Source organism: Theropithecus gelada, chromosome 10, assembly GCF_003255815.1.
Source record: "Theropithecus gelada isolate Dixy chromosome 10, Tgel_1.0, whole genome shotgun sequence".
Lineage (NCBI taxonomy): Eukaryota > Metazoa > Chordata > Mammalia > Primates > Cercopithecidae > Theropithecus > Theropithecus gelada.
In genome coordinates this window covers 68,392,165-68,408,970 of record NC_037678.1, presented here as the reverse complement: position 1 = coordinate 68,408,970, position 16,806 = coordinate 68,392,165, and the positions used below count along the sequence as shown (strand labels likewise).

Below are 16,806 nucleotides of genomic sequence, written 5' to 3'. Positions count from 1 at the left end.
CCCCATCTCTATTAAAAATACAAAAAATTAGCTGGGCATGGTGGTGTGCGTACTCAGGAGGCTGAGGCAGGAGAATGGCGTGAACCCAGGAGGCGGAGCTTGCAGTGAGCCCAGATCACACCACTGCACTCCAGCCTGGGCAACACAATGAGACTCCATCTCAAAAAAAAAAAAAAAGAAAAGAAAAGAGAGAGGAGGAGCAGGGGAGAAGGAGGGAGGGAGGAAAGGAGGTAGGGAGGGAAGGAGGGAGGAAGGGAGGGAGGGAGAGAGGGAAGGAGGGAGGGAGGGAAGGGAAAGAAGGAAACAATAAAAGAAGCATGGAGGGGGAGGGGTGCCTTCTTAGTGCCAGTTTGAGGGTGAAAGTCCAGGCTCCCTATGTGGCTTGGAATGATTAATTTTATTTATTTATTTATTTATTTTTGAGATGGAGTCTCACACTGTTTCCCAGGCTGGAGTGCAGAGGCGCGATCTCGGCTCACTGCAACCTCCGCTTCCCAGGTTCAAGCAATTCTCCTGCCTCAGCCTCCCAAGTAGCTGGGATTACAGGTGCCCACAGCCATGCTCAGATAATTATTTTTATTTTTAGTAGAGACAGGGTTTCACTATGTTGGCCAGGCTGGTCTTGAACACCTGACCTCGTGATCCACCCACCTCGGCCTCCCAAAATACTGGGATTACAGGCGTGAGCCACCGTGCCCGGCTGATTAAGTTTATTTTTAAGTTTACTATCACATGGATAAAAAGTTTACTGTTTATTAACACATTATTGGTAAGAGTGTGAGGAAACAGGCTTCCTCATACTTTGCTTTTGGGATTGTACATTGGCACAACTTTAATGAACAACACTCTGGTAATAACTAACAAGATTACAAACTCACATGCCCTTTGACCAAGCAGTTCCACTTCTAGGAATTTCTTCCAAAGATGTATGCACATGGGAGCAAAATGACGTTAAGAACAAAAGATTGGCTGGGCGCAGTGGCTCAAGCCTGTAATCCCAGCACTTTGAGAGGCCGAGACGGGCGGATCACGAGGTCAGGAGATCGAGACCATCCTGGTTAATATGGTGAAACCCCGTCTCTACTAAAAAGTACAAAAAAAAAACTAGCCGGGCAAGGTGGCGGGCGCCTGTAGTCCCAGCTACTTGGGAGGCTGAGGCAGGAGAATGGCGTGAACCCGGGAGGCAGAGCTTGTAGTGAGCTGAGATCTGGCCACTGCACTCCAGCCTGGGCGATAGAGCGAAACTCCGTCTCAAAAAAAAAAAAAAAAAAAAAAAAAAAAGAACAAAAGATTGTCCTTCCATGGAAGACTTGTTAAATAAATACTGGTACAATCCACATGGTGGAATACCCAGACTGCCATTTTTTTGTTTAAAGGAGCTGTTTATCTAATAATATGGAATGATCTTCCAGATATAGTGGCCCGATGCGGTGGCCCAAGCCCGAGGCCTAAGCTCCACTGCACTCTGCTTGGGCGACAAAGCCAGACCCTGTCTCTATTTTTAAAAAACGACAGTCGGGTGTGGTGGCTTACGTCTGTAATCCCAGCACTTTGGAAGGCTGAGGCAGGGGGTGGGGGGGAGGATCACCTGAGGTCAGGAGTTGGAGATCAGCCTGGCCAACATGGCGAAATCCCATACTAAAAATACAAAAATTAGCCGGGCACGGTGGCACACGCCTATAATTCCAGCTACTCAGTAGGCTGAGGCAGGAGAATCTCTTGAACCCAGTAGGTTGCAGTGAGCCGAGATTGTGCCACTGCACTCTAGCCTGGGCAACAGAGTGACACTCTGTCTAAAAAACAAAACAACAACAAAACATGATGAAGATGAAGAACAAAAAGCAAAGTGCAGAACGGTGTGCCTAGTATGCGATTATTTATGTAAAAAAAAAAAAAGAACACACAAACAGGTATTTGCCTATACATGCCGAAAATATACCAGGCTGGATGTACAAGAAACTGCTAACAGTGCTTCCCTGGGGGTCCCCGCCCACGCCGCTGAAAGTTGCCCTGGACCTTAACTGTTGATGTCCCTTCTCCAGGTCCAGGCTCCAGTGGAGCTTCTGGCAGGGCGTGGGAAGGTCGAAATCCCAGGCAGAAGCAGGTCCCGGTCCCTCCTCTCGACCTTTGTACCTGCTTTTTACGTGTTTGCTTTTGCAAACAATTAGGTTCCTGGCGCGGAGGGGCGGAGATGGGGCGGAGGGCGCAGGAGCCTGCCCATTGGCCGTGGGGCTTCAGCCTGACCTGGCTCCAGCATCCCCGCTCGCCTCCCGGCGGTCCTGCGTCTCACTCTGGATTAATTGGAGGCTTCGAGATGGGATACAGAGGGGTGTAGGCGCTGAGAAACCCCGTTGATGGCGATGGAGCCGGATTATGCAGTTCTGGGGAGTCCCTCCCTTCTTGTCTACCCCTATAGGGGTCTCTCCTTTCCCGCTCTATTCACGCCCCTCCCTCCAGGCCCACCTGGGCCCGCCTCGAAGTCATCGCTGGGCTGGGGAGTACAGAGGTGGGGGACTTCTTAGAGACCCTGGGACAGGACCCCCCTCTCTCACTCAATCCTCCTCAAACCAGGCGGCTCTGCTGTGAGTCCGGCGTCCCAGGAGCTGCCGGCCCACCTATCCCCGGGTTTCTCCGGTTGGGGGAGCCCTCCAGGCTCGTAGAATACAAGAGACCGCCCCTCCCTAGCTGCGGGTCATCTCTAAGCGACAGGCTTTAAGAGGCACCCCAAAAGGGGGATGTGAGGTGGTGTGGTTCTATATTATTATATCGAAATCATCTGATTATGTGCCCGTCTCACTGTTTCCAGGAGGGAGACTGCACACGATATTTGGGAATGAATGAATGTTCCCGGATGTCTGCCCGGGAACTCACTCCGTGGTGCCCCTTGGCTTCAGCCTACAGTCCTGGCTCTCCTCAGGGTGGAGCCAGGGAGTCCTCTAATCCAGGTCTCTGATGTCCCCCGTTGAGGCTGGATCGTTCCCCAGTGGGGCTGGATGACCTCTGGGTTCACTTCCCAGCCTTGTCTGAGCTTCCACGCCCCTTTTATGCTAATATTTGCTAAGAGCCTCGTCCAGGGACCTTAGGAGTCACATAGCCGGGGGTTCTACCCCTGCCCTTCATTTCTCAGATGACAGAAAAGCAAAAGGAACACTCTGAGAACTTGTAATGGGGAGGAGTGGGGAGTTGGTCCAGTCTGACGGGGCGGGGGCAGGGTGGGAGACGTCCTTGGAGCGAGATCTTGGAGGAGCTCAGTCGACAGAAAGGAAGCACGCAGCTCCACGCTGCAAGAGTGGGGAGCTGTAAGGTGCCCTCCCCAGCCCGCTCCCTTTGCCCACTTTCCTTTGCGGATAGCACCCTGGGCCTCCGAGGTCAGCCTGTGCCCTGCAACTGGAGTCGCCCTTAACTCCACTGTGCCAGGAGAGGGCACCCTGCTCCCAGCTTTGGCTTCAGACTGCGCCAGTGCAAACCCTTCCCTCGAGGGGCGGGATTTGGAGCGCTGTGTTGATAACCTCCCACCTGCCCTGGGAGAAGGCAAAATACAGCTTATCGCTCCCTCCCATAGAAGAAGAAACTGAGGTTCAGAGAAGAATAATGGATGTTGCTAGTAAGTGGTCTTTGGACTTGTTTTGAAGGGGCTTTAGTCCTTGGAAGCATCTATCAGGATGTTTTTGTTCTGTTCTGTTGAGCCAGGGTGTCACTCTTGTCCAGGCCAGAGTGCTGTGGCACCATCAGAGATCACTGTAGCCTCAAACTCCTGAGCTCAAGCAATCCCCCGCTTCAGCCTCCCCAGTAGCTGGTACTACAGGCACACATCACCACATCCAGCTAATTTTTTTTTTTTTTTTTTTGAGACAAAGTCTCAATATGTTGCCCAGGCTGGTCTCAAACTCCTGGGCTCAAGCAGTCCTTCTACTGCAGCCTCCAAGTGCTGGGACTACAGGCATGAGCCACATTGTTGGGACTGCTGGTTGATAGTGACACCCAGTATAACGATACTAGTCCAAATTTATTATGTCCTGTGCTCCACACACAATTCTAAGCTCTTTGAACTTACCTGTAAGGTAGATGTTGCCCTATTTATAGATGATACCCTATAAGGTAGGTACCCATTTTACACATGGAAAAACTGAGGCTCCTAGTGGTTGATTCGCCCACAGTTAGGAGGCACCAATGCTGTCTGACTCCAGAGTTGCTGCTGGTAACCACTGGGCTACCCTTCCTGCAATCATGCTCCCCGCTGCAACCCCCATGCCAGACATGTTCATTTGAGTGTGCTAGAGGCAAGGACAAAAAAACAGGACAAGACAAAGTCTCTGCTCCCCTGGAGTTCCATTCTGCGAACATGTTTACACCTACAGATACATCCATACAAACCTTCAAACACATACTCTTTCACACATCCCACCATCACACACCAATACTCACGCTCATGCACCTATGTACATACATACTGCAGAAATAAGGCCCGGTGCGGTGGCTCGTGCCTGTAATCCCAGCACTTTGGGAGGCCGAGGCAGGTGGATCACTGAAGGTCAGGAGTTCAAGACCAGCCTGGCCAATATGGTGAAACCCGTCTCTGCTAAAAATACAAAAATTAGCGGGGCATGCTGGTACACACATGTAGACCCAGCTACTTACATGGAAGGCTGAGGCAGGAGAATAGCTTGACCCCAGCAGAAGAGGTTGCCGTGAGCCAAGATCACACCACTGCACTCTAGCCTGGGCAACACAGCGAGACTCTGTCTCAAACACACACACACACACACGTATATTCACACTCATACACTTCATACATACATTCACACATTCTCAAGTACTCACACATATTCAGACCCTCACCTTTGCACACACTCTGTTAGGTTATACAAAAATCAGCTCTTTTATTTTTATTTTTTATTTTTGTAGAGTAAGGGTCTTACTATGTTGCCAATACTGATCTCAAACTCCTGGGCTTAAGTGATCCTCCCACCTTGGCCTCCCAAAGTGCTGGCGTTACAGGCATGAGCCACCGCATCTGACCAAGATCAGCCCTATAACACTGACCAGTGCTTTAACTGCCAGATACCTGGAGCCCAAGATTCAGCCAGTAATCCGGGAGCTGTTTGTGACACCCCTCCCTTCCTCTTCCCTTCCATTCATCCCACAAACATTGTTAACTGCCCACTCAGGCCAGGCAACACAGATGACTCAGACCTGGGCCCTGTTCTCAAGGAATTTCCTAGCCAGTGGGGAAAAAAGACTCACCAGTGTTCACCACACAGATCATGGATGCCAGGGCAGGTCAGAGCAGAGAGTCCAAAGTGGAGGGAGAGGGTGAATCACTAAGCCTAGGGCCTGTGGGAACCTCTCAGAGGAAGAGGCATCCACCAAAGTCTTCAGAATGAGTCGGGTAGAGAGAGAACCGTGCACGTGTGGGGATCATATTTGCAAAGCCATGACAGAGTAAGAAAGTACAGACAAAATAAATGGGCACAGATGCTCACACCTGTAATCCCAGCACTTTGGGAGGCTGAGGCAGGAGGATCACCTGAGGTCAGGAGTTCAAGACCAGCCTGGCCAACATGGTGAAACCCCATCTCTACTAAAAATATGAAAATTAGCCAAGCACGGTGGCAGGCGCCTGTAATCCCAGATACTTGGGAGGCTGAGGCAGGAGAATCACTTGTACCGGGGAGGCAGAGGTTTCAGTGAGCAGAGATCATGCTATTGCACTCCAGCCTGGAAGACAGAGTGAGACTCTGTCTCAAATAAATAAATAAATAAATAAATATAAAAACTGGGGGAGTTTGCATGGAACCCCATATTTCCAGCTTCTCTTGAGAAAATTATTTAGCAACTGGACTTATGTTGTCATAGCAATGGGCGGGTGAGCTAAATGTTAGCTGCCGTCTTTGAATGGTGCATAAGTTATCCAAGCCAACATATGTCCCCATCCCTGGCCCATATCAGTTGTTGATCCCTGACTTGAAGTTTTCTCAGTGGCCCAGGATCATCCCAATGAGCATGGGTTGTCATTAAATAACCTTGGTTCTCATTTGCATAGCACCAACTGAGTCATTTTCCTCTATACTCAATGTCCTCATGTTGCAGGATTCTTGTGTTGCTTATGATTTACCTATCTCCTCCTTTTGTCTTCTTCCTCTTGCTGATGTAAATAGACCAACCTCACATACTCTGCTCTCTTCCTAATGGAGTTGAACCCATCCAGCCAAAAACAGGGATAGGATCCACAGGAAGGGACTACTCCAGGAACCACTAACACTGTTGATTGCCAGTTTCGAGGAAGTAGGAGGGGTTTCTACCTTATTCCAGAAATATGGGGAAAAGAGGTGTTCTGAGTTAAATGATGGCCCTCCTCCCAAAAGATATGTTCACCTAGAATCCGTGAATGTGACCTTATTTGGAAGAAGCGTTTTTGTGGATGTAATTAAGTTAAGGATTTTGAGTTGAGACAATTCTGGATTAGGGTGGCCCCTAAATCCGAAGTCAAAAGTCCCTACAGGACAAGTAAAGGGAAGAAGACAGACATAGAGAAGACCATATGGCAAAGATAGAAGCAGAATGGAGTGACACATCTACAAGCCAAGGAAACCTGGGATTGCCAGCAGTCACCAGAAACCAGGAGAGAAGCAGGGAACAGACTCTCCTCAGAGCCTCCAGAAGGAACCCACCCTGACAGTGCCTTGATTTTGGACTTCTGGCTTCCAGAACTGTGAGAGAATAAATTTCTGTTGTTGTAAGCCACCAAATGTGTGGTACTTTGTGATGGCAGCTCTAGGAGTCCAATACAGATGGAAAGGGGAAGAGAAGATGGGGGAGATAGGTGGGGTGGAAGCCTGATCCTGTGACTCTGGTGACTCAGTTTCCCTTGTCCTGCCTTGGAGGTGGAGAATATGGGGAAGGCTGAGGTACTAAGGGCAACAGCAAGAGTGGTCATCCCAACCAGCACCCCAGGGCTCCAAAGCCTCCCAGGAAATGAGTCATCCTGGAGAGCCATGGGTTTCTACTCAAATGCCTTTTATTGTAAGCATGTGGAGGAAGTGTTCTAAGGGAACAGCTCTTGGGAGGGTGGTAGAGTGGGCCTTTAGGGAGGCAAATCAGCCAGGGCTGGCATCCCAAGTTCAGGAGTTCACACCAGGTGCCCATTCCAGGCCTGGGCAGAGGGGCAACCCAGAAGGGGAAGGGGAGATGGGCAGGGAACCATAGGAGCAGAGAGAAGGAGGAGGGCAGGAGTGAGGCTTCTCAAGAAATAAGAGTAGATTCTTCATCCAGTCCTGCCTGTTTTCTCCCTTCTCATACTCCCTCATATTCATAAGCATTTATTCGATGCCAGGACGGTGTTCACAATTAATATTTCAGTTTCCCCTTCTATAATATATGGAATGCTGCATACGATAGTGCTGAAAGGTCTTTTTAGGACATTGTATGGTTCTGGTTGCCAACCTGGATCTTAAAATGCAAACATTGACAATAACCCCTTAAACTTCGGCTTCAAGGATGGCTCCTCATAGCCTCTGTGTGCGTGGGCAGGGCTGGGATCAATAGACGGTGCATTTTACAGAAGAGGAAACTGAGGGATGAGCACCTGCCTAAAGTACCACAGAGTCCACTGTGGATGAGAGCCTGGGGCCTGGAGAACTCATGCCCATATAGGGAGATTGCTGTGCTGGTATTCACTTGCTATGAAGGAGTCAATGATGGGGGGTTGTGGTCTGAGATCCTGGACCCTGGGGGTAGAAGCAGAGGGTCCAGAAAGGGACAAAGATTGGCATCACCTCCCCATAGTGGCCTGAGGCTGATGGTGGGTAATTCTCTGCCCTGGCCTCAGTGATTCATTGCTGCATAACAAACCACCCATATTTATTGGCATAAAACAACAATCATTTATGTATTTATTATTATTCTTTTTTGAGACGGAATCTCACTCTGTCACCCAGGCTAGAGTGCAGTGGTGCGATCTCAGCTCACTGCAACCTCTACCTCCCGGGTTTAAGTGATTCTCTGCCTCAGCCTCCTGAGTAGCTGGGATTACAGGCACCTAATTTTTGTAATTTTAGTAGAGATGGGGTTTCACCATCTTGGCTAGGCTGGTCTTAAACTCCTGACCTCGTGATCCACCTGCCCTGGCCTCGCAAAGTGTTGGGATTACAGGCATGAGCCACCATGCCCGGCCACAACAATCATTTGTTATTCATTTCTTTTGTTTCACAGGGAGGGAGCATTGATAGGGCTCAGCTATGCCATTCTTGCTCAAGGTCTGTCATATGGTTGCAGTCAGGTGGTGGCTGAGCTGGAGTCAGCTTGAAGCTTTCCTAGATTTCCTAGTTGAAGATAGCCAGTTGATGCTGGCTACCTGGGACCTCAGTTGGGGCTTCCAGCAAGGGTATGATATGTGGCCTCAGCTTCCACACAGCATGGTAGCTGGGTTCCAAGGGTTCCAAGGATAAGCATCCTAAGAGAGAGAACCAGGCACAAGTTGTATTACCATTTATGACCTAGACTTTGAAGTCATCACTTCCATCATATTTAGTTGAGGTAGTCACAAAGACCCACCCAAGTTCAAGGAAAGGGGCCATACACTATCGTCTTAGTTCATTTATGTTGCTATAAACGAATAGCTAAGGCTTGGTAACTTATCAGGAAAAGGGGTTTTGAAGCTGCCTTGTTGTCTGGGGGGTGATACCTGAGGTTTGTTGTCTCACAGCCGAGGAAATAAAGGACACGGACACACAAAGAGTGAGGTTAAGTGCGGAAGTTTAATAGGCAAAAGAAAGAGAATAGCTCTCTGCTGGAGAGAGGGGTCCCAGAGAAATGGGTTGCCAGATCCATGGTGAAATACAGGGGAGTTTATAGATGCCTGGTGAGGAGGCAGTATCTGATAGGGTGTGAAAGATTGGTTGGACCAGGTATGCCATTTGCATAGGGCATGCATTTCTGGTAGTCCCCACCCTAATCTTTCATTATGCAGGTAGATTCTCTGCCTGACCTGTACCCATGTTGCCCATTCCTTTACTGTACATGGGATAACAAAGAAAGGGAAGATGGAGCCTCCCTGTTGGATATGCCTGGTGGCCAGGTAGCCGAATTTTATTGGCACAGCTGCCAGCATTTCCCCATGCAAGCTTCCAGCTTGCTTATCTATGTTTGCAGCTCAATTTTTCAGCTCTTTGTTAGAAAAAAATAATTTCTTGGGCTGCTTTTTGTTAAAAGGGATGCTCTGTGGAGGACTCTGTTGCCGTCACTATCTGCCTAAATAATTTCTTTCTACCTGCTGTATCAGTTTATTGGCTCATGATTCTGTAGACTGTACAAAAAGCATGGTGCCTGCATCTGCTTCTAGTGAGGGCTTCAGGCTGCTCCACTCATAGCAGAAGGCAAAAGGGAGCCATCGTGTGCAGACATCACATGGTGAGAGAATGGAAGCAAGAGAGAGGGGGAAGGCGCCAGGTCTGTTTTTTCTTTTGTTTTTTGCTTTTTGTTTTTATTATACTTTAAGTTCTAGGGTACATGTGCACAACGTGCAAGTTTGTTACATATGTATACATGTGCCATGTTGGTGTGCTGCACCCATTAACTCGTCATTTACATTAGGTATATCTCCTAATGCTATCCCTCCCCTCCCCCACTCCCCACAATAGGACCCGGTGTGTGATGATCCCCTTCCTGTGTCCCAGTGATCTCCTTGTTCAATTCCTACCTATGAGTGAGAACATGCGGTATTTGGTTTTCTGTTCTTGCGATAGTTTGCTGAGAATGATGGTTTCCAGCTGCGTCCATGTCCCTACAAAGGACACGAACTCATCCTTTTTTATGGCTGCATAGTATTCCATGGTGTATATGTGCCACATTTTCTTAATCCATTCTGACACTGATGGACATTTGGGTTGATTCCAAGTCTTTGCTATTGTGAATAGTGCCGCAATAAACATACATGTGTATGTGTCTTTATAGCAGCATGACTTATAATCCTTTGGGTATATCCCCAGTAATGGGATGCCAGGTTCTTTTTGACAGTCAGCTCTTGGCCGGGCGTGGTGGCTTACACCTGTAATCCCAGCACTTTGGGAGGCTGAGGCGGGCAGATCACAAGGTCAGGTGATCAAGACCATCCTGGCTAACACAGTGAAACCCCGTCTCTACTAAAAATACAAAAAATTAGCCAGGAGCGGTGGTGGGCACCTGTAGTCCCAAATACTCGGGAGGCTGAGGCAGAAGAATGGCTTGAACCCAGGAGGCAGAGCTTGCAGTGAGCCGAGATCACACCACTGCACTCCAGCCTGGGCAACAGAGCAAGACTCCATCTCAAAAAAAAAAAAAAAAATTCAGCTCTTGTGGAAATTAATAGGGCGAGATCTTCCTCATTAACACAAGAATGGCAACATGCCATTCATGAGGGATCCACCCCCATGACCCAAATACCTCCCATCAGGCCCCACCTCTAACACTAGAGATCAAATTTCAACTTAAAGTTTGAGAAGACAGACATACAAAGTGCAGCAACTACCTCTTGATGCGGGAGTGACAAGGTGCTAGAAGATGTAAATCAATAAAAGGTTGGGAGCAGTGGCTCATGCCTGTAATCCCAACACTTTAGGAGGTCCAGGCTGGCAGATTGCTTGAACCTGGGAGTTCGAGACCAGACTGGGAAACATGGTAAAACTCATCTTTGCAAAAATTATCTAAGCATGGTGGCACTCACCTGTAAAGATAATCTTTACCCACTATAAAGATAATTGAGCTGGGCGCGGTGGCTCAAGCCTGTAATCCCAGCACTTTGGGAGGCCGAGACGGGCGGATCACGAGGTCAGGAGATCGAGACCATCCTGGCTAACATGGTAAAACCCCGTCTCTACTAAAAAAAAAAAAATACAAAAAAATAGCCGGGCGAGGTGGCGGGCGCCTGTAGTCCCAGCTACTCGGGAGGCTGAGGCAGGAGAATGGCGTAAACCCAGGAGGCGGAGCTTACAGTGAGCTGAGATCTGGCCACTGCATTCCAGCCTGGGCGCGACAGAGCGAGACTCCGTCTCAAAAAAAAAAAAAAAAAAAAAAAGATATTTGAAGTAGGAGGATCACCTGAGCCCAGGAGGTCAAGGTTGCAGTGAGCTGTGATCATGCCACTGAACTCCAGCCTGGGAGACAGAATAAGACCCTATCTCAAAAAAAAAAAAAAAAAAAGATGCAGTGGCTGACGCCTGTAATACCAACACTTTGGGAGGTTGAGGTGGGTGGATCACCTGAGGTCGGGAGTTCGAGACAAGTCTGGCCAACATGGTGAAAGCCCATCTCTACTAAAAATACAAAAATTAGCTGGGTGTGGTGGCGAGTGCCTGTAATCCCAGCTACTCGGGAGGCTGAGGCAGGAGAATCACTTGAACTTGAGGCAGAGGTTGCAGTCAGCTGAGATTGTGTCACTGCACTCCAGCCTGGGTGACAGAGTGAGACTCCGTCTAAAAAAAAAAAAAGTAAATCAATGAAAATAACCAAGCCAAGTCTCAATCGTTTTAGGAGGTTTCTTTGCCAAAGTTAAGGATGTGTACCAAGGAGGCAGGTTCATGCCTTTCTCCAAAGATGATTTTGAGGACTTCAATATTTATAGGGGAAGGGGTGGATGCTGGGGGAGAAGAAGAAATTTTTTAAAGATGTGGCTAGATAAGAGACAAATTGTTATATCTTTTTTAGTCTTTGATCAGCCTTTCACTGAATACACAATTTACATGTGAGAGGGGGGTTGAGAAATAGTAACTTATGTCTCTGTCTGGCTCAATGAATCTGCATTTTTACATAAGATAATGTAAACAGCAGGACAGAGGAAGCAATCAGATATGCGTTTGTCTCAGGTGGGCAGAGGGCTGACTTTGAGTTCTGTCTGTCCTTTGTCCAAAGCCTGTGAATATAATGATCAATTTACATTGCCACAGTGAAATTCAACAGAACTGTTTTAGGGTAAAGATGGGCAAATTGTGAGAGAGGTATGTCGCTTTTATCTTAGTAGCTTTCTGATTTAGGAACCAAATGGGAGATGGGAGATGGGTTTGCATGACCCAGTTCTCAAGCGTGACTTTTCCCTTTGGTTTAGTGAGTCTGGGGTCCCAAGATTTTGCTTTCACAAAGAGCATGAGGGATGGGAGATGTTGTGACCATTTTTGAAAAATATACTTTCCCGCACCAGATAAGGGGGTGAGCTCTGGAGTCAGATGCTTGGATTAGAATCCTAGCTTTGCCATTTAATGCCTATGAGTCTCCGTTTCCTCATCTATGAAATGGGACTGATAGTAGCACTGCTTTCAGGGGATTATTGTGAGAATTGAATAAGATAAAGATCCATGGCCGGGCGCGGTGGCTCACGCCTGTAATCCCAGCACTTTGGGAGGCCGAGGCGGGCGGATCACAAGGTCAGGAGATCGAGACCATGGTGAAACCCCGTCTCTACTAAAAATAGAAAAAATTAGCAGGGCGCAGTGGCGGGCACCTGTAGTCCCAGCTACTCGGGAGGCTGAGGCAGGAGAATGGTGTGAACCCGGGAGGCAGAGCTTGCAGTGAGCCGAGATTGTGCCACTGCACTCCAGCCTGGGCGACAGAGCAAGACTCCATCTCAAAAAAAAAAAAAAAAAGAATAAGATAAAGATCCAAAGTACAGGATATCTAGCCCATGACTGATGTTCAGTGGGTATCACTGTTGTTGGAACCGGTCATCATACTCAGCTCTGACCAGTGTGGTTCACTGCCCCAGACCATTGCCTGTTTGCATGTGTGTGATGAAAGCTGGAGAGGTGTTCAAAGACAAGTGTTAGAATGGGTCCATGTGCACATGCCATAGGAGCTGAGCTTGAGGGAATGAATGTGTGTGTGTTTGTCATTGTGAGTGGGTGTATAAGTGGAAACTTGGGCAGGGGTTTGCATACATGAAGGCACATGCAGTGCTATTGTCAGATTGTCAGAGACGTGTGAACCAGAGGGACTCCATCTTAAAGAGGAGATAGGTAAAATGAGAGGCTGAGACCTACTGGGCTGCATTCCCAGATGGTTTAAGGCATTCTCTCTTTTTTTTTTTTTTTTTTTTTGAGGTGGAGTTTTGCTTTTGTCACCCAGGCTGGACTGCAATGGCGTGATCTCGGCTTACTACAACCTCCACCTCCCAGGTTCAAGCAATTCTTCTGCCTCAGCCTCCCAAGTAGCTGCAATTACAGGCGTGCACCATCACGCTTGGCTAATTTTTTGTACTTTTAGTAGAGACAGGGGTCTCACCATGTTGGCCAGCCTGGTCTCGAACTCCTGACCTCAGATGATCCGCCTGCTTTGGCCTCCCAAAGTGCTGGGATTACAGGTGTGAGCCACCATGCCTGGCAGGTTTAAGGCATTCTAAATCACAGGATAAGATAGGAGATCGGCACAAAATACAGGTCATAAATATCTTGTTGACAAAACAGATTGCAGTAAGGAAGCCGACCAAAACCCACCAAAGCCATCAAGGCCACGAGAGTGACCTCTGGTCATCCTCACTGCTACATTCCCACCAGAGCCATGACAGTTTACAAATGCCTTTGCAATGTTAGGAGGTTATCCTACAAGGTCTAAAAGGGAGGGGATGAATAATCCACCCCTCCTTTAGCATATAATCAAGAAATAACCGCTTTCCAACTTGGACCCGGCAGAATGGCTCCCGCAAAGAAGGGTGGCGAGAAGAAAAAGGACCGTTCTGCCATCAATGAGGTGGTGACCCGAGAATACACCATCAACATTGACAAGCGCATCCATGGAGTGGGCTTCAAGAAGCGTGCCCCTCAGGCACTCAAAGAGATTCGGAAATTTGCCATGAAGGAGATGGGAACTCCAGATGTGCGCATTGATACCAGGCTCAACAAAGCTGTCTGGGCCAAAGGAACAAGGAATGTCCCATACCGGATCCATGTGCGGCTGTCCAGAAAACGTAATGAGGATGAAGATTCACCAAATAAGCTCTAATACTTTGGTTACCTATGTACCTGTTACCACTTTCAAAAATCTACAGACAGTCAATGTGGATGAGAACTAATTGTTGATGGTCAAATACATCAAATAAAGTCATAAAATAGAAAAAAAAAGAAATAACCATAAAAATGGGCAACCAGCAGCCATTGGGGCTGCTCTGCCTATGGAGTAGTCATTCTTTTATTCCTTTACTTTCCTAATAAACTTGTTTTCACTTTACGGGTTTGCCCTGAATTCTTTCTCGTGTGAGATCAAAGAACCCTCTTTTGGGGTTTGGATCGGGACCCCTTTCCTGTAACACTATGGATGTTTGTGGGTGTGTGGGATAGAGGAGTGAGACCGTCTTAAGGTCAAGTGTAAGCATGTGTGAATAATTAGGACTGTGTGTGGGTAAGTTAGCTGGTGAGGGTTACAAGAGTATGAGATATGGCCAAGCATGTGTGTTAGATTGAGTGTGTATGTGTGCATGAGTGTTATGTGTTTTCCAGATGGTGCTTGTCCATGCCTGACACTTGCAAAAAATGAGAAAATGTCGAAACAAAGAACACTTTCAGAGCTTTGCAGAGATGTTTGAAGCAAATGAACCTCTGGGGACTGTGACCACGTGGGAAGATGAGGTGAGCCAGGTGGAGGGGTGTGGAGAAAGGCTTTTCTGAAGTTTCTAATCTCACTCGGGCAAGGAGCCAGGGACCCTATTAGGGTCAAGTGCCTCCTACACACAGTTGCCTCTTTAGATGACAGCTGCACATCTGGGCCTTCTTCCTCCTCATCCCAATCATTATTAGTGGTTAATTTGTTCATTCATACAACAAACATTTACTCAGTACCAACTTTTAAGTGAAGTTTAGCCTAAACCTGCCTCCTTACATATTTTGAAGTTCAGCCTAAAGGTTACTCTGTACATTGTGAACTATAACCTAAATGGAATTGTAAACAGACTGTAGCCTACTCTTGTGCCAATCACCGAGTTTTGGCCAATCAGATGTGGCCAGCCATTCAAACCGTGTTGAAATAAGGCAAAAACGCCAAGCTATAACCAATCTGGTTGTTTCCGTACATCACTTTCCTTTTTCTGTTCATAAATCTTCCACCACGTGGCTGTGCCATAGGCTACAGTCATAGGTCAAGGCACAGTAACACCATCTTGAATAGGGGCTGGGTAAAATAAGGCTGAGACCCTGCTGGGCTGCATTCCAGGAATTTAGGCATTCTAAGTCACAGGATGAGATAGGAGGTCAGCACAAAATACAGGTTACACAGACCTTGCTGATAAAACAGGATGCAGTAAAGAAACCAGCCAAAGCCTACCAAAACCAATATGATGATGCAAATGACCTCTGGTCACCCTCACTGCTCATTATATCCTAATTATAATGCATTAGTATGCTAAGAAACACTCTCGCCAGTGCCATGACAGTTTACAGATGCATGGCAACAGCTGGAAGTTACCCTAGAAGGGAAGGAAGCTTCACTTCCAGGAATTGCCCAACCCTTTCCCAGGAAACTCATGAATAATCCACCCTTTGTTTAGCATATGGTCAAGAAATAATGAGAAGTATAATCAGTTGAGCAGCCCATGCTGCTGCTCTGCCTATGGAGTAGCCACTCTTTTATTCCTTTACTTTCTTTTTTTTTTTTTTTTTTTGAGACAGAGTCTCACTCTGTCACCCAGGCTGGAGTGCAGTGGCGTGATCTCGGCTCACCGCAACCTCCGCCTCCCAGGTTCAAGCAATTCTCCTGCCTCAACCTCCCGAGTAACTGGGATTACAGGCGCCCGCCACCACGCCCGGCTAATTTTTTGTATTTTTAGTAGAGATAGGCTTTCCCTGTGTTAGCCAGGATGGTCTCGATCTTCTGACCTCTTGATCCGCCTGCCTCAGCCTCCCAAAGTGCTGGGATTACAGGTGTGAGCCACCACGCCCGGCCCTATTCCTTTACTTTCTTAATAAATTTGTTTTCACTTTACGGACTTGCCCTGAATTCTTTCTTGCGTGAGGTCCAAGAACCCTCCCTTGGAGTCTAGATCAGGACCCCTTCCCAGTGACAGCTGCATGGGAGTCTCTGAGCCTACACTGGCTTGGGAGGCTGCCCATTCTTCACTCAGTTAAACTCTTTTACATTTAATTCAGCTAGTTTTTCTTAGCTGGGCCAGGCACTGTGCTACAGCAGTGAGTGAAGCCCTGTCCTTGAGAAGCTAATGTCCTAGAGGGGGGAGATATATATATATATATATATATATATATATATATACATATATATATATATAAAAATGAACATTACATAGTTATGCTACACATATATAAACATTACATAGTTATACTACACATGTATAAACATTACATATATAATAAATATGTATAAAAACATATCTATCTACACACACATAAAGATATACATATTTGTGTATATTCATACACAAATATGGTGGAACTCAGTGGCTCATGCCTGTAATCCCAGCACTTTGGGAGGCCAAGGTGGGAGGATCGCTTGAGGCCAGGGGTTCAAAACCAGCCTGGGAACACAGCAAGATTTGTCTCTACAAAAAATTGTAAAAACTAGCCGGGCATGGTGGTGCACGCCTGTACTTCTACCTACTTGGAAGGCTGATGTGGGAGGATAGCTTGAGCCCAGGAGTTCAAGGTTACAGTGAGCTACGATTGTGCTACTGCACTCCAGCCTGGGTGACAGAGTGAAACATTGTCTCTAAAAAAACAAAAAACTAAATATATAATGAACCATGTAATGTCAAGTGGCAGTGAGTGCTATGAAGAAAACTAAAAGAGATGGGAGTGACCAGAAGGTGGGAGACACTGTGGGGAAGGGTGTTGGGAGGCCTCT

At 47.5% G+C, this 16,806-nt stretch overlaps 1 protein-coding gene and 1 pseudogene across 1 annotated transcript in view; one reads left to right on the top strand and one right to left on the bottom strand.

Moving 5' to 3' along the window:
- AHCY (adenosylhomocysteinase) overlaps positions 1–2,457 on the bottom strand; it is a 31,215-nt gene extending 28,758 nt beyond the window's left edge. Inside the window, exon 1 of the mRNA XM_025398460.1 lies at positions 2,138–2,457. The gene's annotated coding sequence lies outside the window, so the exon portion shown is untranslated. The remainder of the gene's footprint in view (positions 1–2,137) is intronic.
- An 11,193-nt stretch (positions 2,458–13,650) lies between these two features.
- Positions 13,651–14,032, top strand: LOC112632655 (annotated as a pseudogene).
- The last annotated feature ends 2,774 nt before the right edge of the window (positions 14,033–16,806 follow it).